This window comes from Vespula pensylvanica, chromosome 11 (genome assembly GCF_014466175.1).
Source record: "Vespula pensylvanica isolate Volc-1 chromosome 11, ASM1446617v1, whole genome shotgun sequence".
Classification (NCBI taxonomy): Eukaryota; Metazoa; Arthropoda; class Insecta; order Hymenoptera; family Vespidae; genus Vespula; species Vespula pensylvanica.
Genome location: NC_057695.1, coordinates 1732417 through 1734556, shown reverse-complemented (window position 1 = coordinate 1734556; position 2140 = coordinate 1732417).

The window sequence follows — 2140 nt, the reverse complement described above, 5'->3', positions numbered from 1 at the left end:
CGACAGAACACATGAAATCGTATAACACAATAGATAGTTTGTTAGAATTAACATTTAATTTTTTATATTAATTAAAATTAAATTAAAATTTCAGATTCAATGGTGAATATTATATTGGTCAATATGATGAATAATTACTTGAAAATATTCAAACATTAACAGAGAATAAGATTACGCACGTAAATGTGATTTGCATATTCAACATATAAATGCTATATTATATATCGAAATCTAATATGATATAAAATAAGATTAATAAGCTGTAAATGATTAAATCAAGATTATAAAATATTATATATAATATAAATGAGAAATTAGACGAACCAAATTTGAAGAAGCAGGAGCAAGTCTGAACACGTCCGGACGGTTGCTGATACAAACGAAGAGTGTGTAGAAATGAACTAAGAAAGTCTTCCTCTTGGTCGTTCCTTAATTGTTTACATGCCTATTGTCGGTACCTCCTAAATACTGCGTACAATGTAGCGTATACAAATACATGTATATAGATGTATCTATAACAGAGTAATATCACGATTTTCTTTTGTTACTAGCCGGAGACTCATTTCCAAGAATTTCCATTCAAGAATTATTTGGCAATTGTTAAGGATACTTTAAGGCTATTATTTATATGCTATCTTTCTCTGTTTATTAAGAAGCTCATGATATGTATTTAAAAACAGATTTTTAATTTAAAAATATGCGCATATAATAGTGAACATAAATAAAATAGAAAATATAATATTTAACCTGAAAAAAGTTAATAAAAATAAATAACAGTAAATGAAAATAATCAAGAACAAATAAAAATAATAAAGAAATTAGAATTTTTCAGTACGTTTCACTAAAAAATAATTTAGTATATTATGAAAATTGAAATTATTAAAAGATAAGTATTTTTGAACTGTATCAAAGTATGCAGCCATTTGTTCGATATTGCTTGCTTTGTATCTTAAAATACAAACTCAATCAATATCGACTGCCCAAGTCTCACTGCTTGGAAGTAACTGCATACGGAAACCCAATTATTAATAAAAATATAATCAATTTTCTAAAATAAAATAATAGCTGCAGAAATAAATTCGATATCGAAATTAATCTGCTTTCGTCTGTACTCGTCCAAATGTTATATAGAAATAAAGATCTCTCATGTGGCCTTGAGAGAGTTTCAACACTCGACTGTTTTTGTTTTGATATCGATCGAAGAATCTTTTAGAAATACACAATTTAATGTAACTTCCATGTCGTATGTTACCTATCTCTTTCTATTAAACCTCGCTATATTTATTAAAATAAAGTAAACTTACCTGTATGTATCGAAGAAAAGAAAACACTGGAAATATGCGACGCTTTGTACTGTAGCTCGGGAATTCTTGAAAATCTGAAAAAAAGTAAGATCATATTACTACAGGAGAAGATTAAAAGTGTGTGCGTAATATGTGTAGGCAATATCCATAAATGTGTGTGAGTATAATTATATATTATCGTATACCTACATATATAGACATATATATGATTGTATACTATATGTAATATATATATATATAATCGTATTTCTGTTTGTGTACGTGCATGCATGCATGTGTGTGTGTATGATCATATATGAAAATCGAATTTAATACAAAATATCAATCGATCACAACTATTAATGCAAAATTGTTGATCAGAGTATCATTAAAAAGCGAGAGAAGTATTAATATTGCGAGAATAAAACAGGAAAATAGAAGAAAAAATACGACGCGAAAGCTCCCTGGCCAATCTACGAGAGACTGATCTTATTTTAGCGAATATCTCTTAAACGCGATGATGCCCAGACTTGCGAACGCGGCCTCATAAAAATCGTGCGTTTGGCTATCGATTGATATATAGGAAAAGAGTATACGTTAGAAAAAATTTATTAATTACCTGTAATTATGCGGAGCGACGAAACACCGTGTACACCTGTCACTGCGTCCAAAATGGCGATGAGACTAGTGGCAAGGAAGGAAAGTAGTCCCTATAATTCGATGACGTCATTACAGGTACAATCAAATCAAATCAAATATTATATTTGTCAATGAAAAATAATAAAAAATATAATATAAGTATATAGATAATACGATATGGATGACAAATGTAATTAATTCGAATTTTAAACATAGAC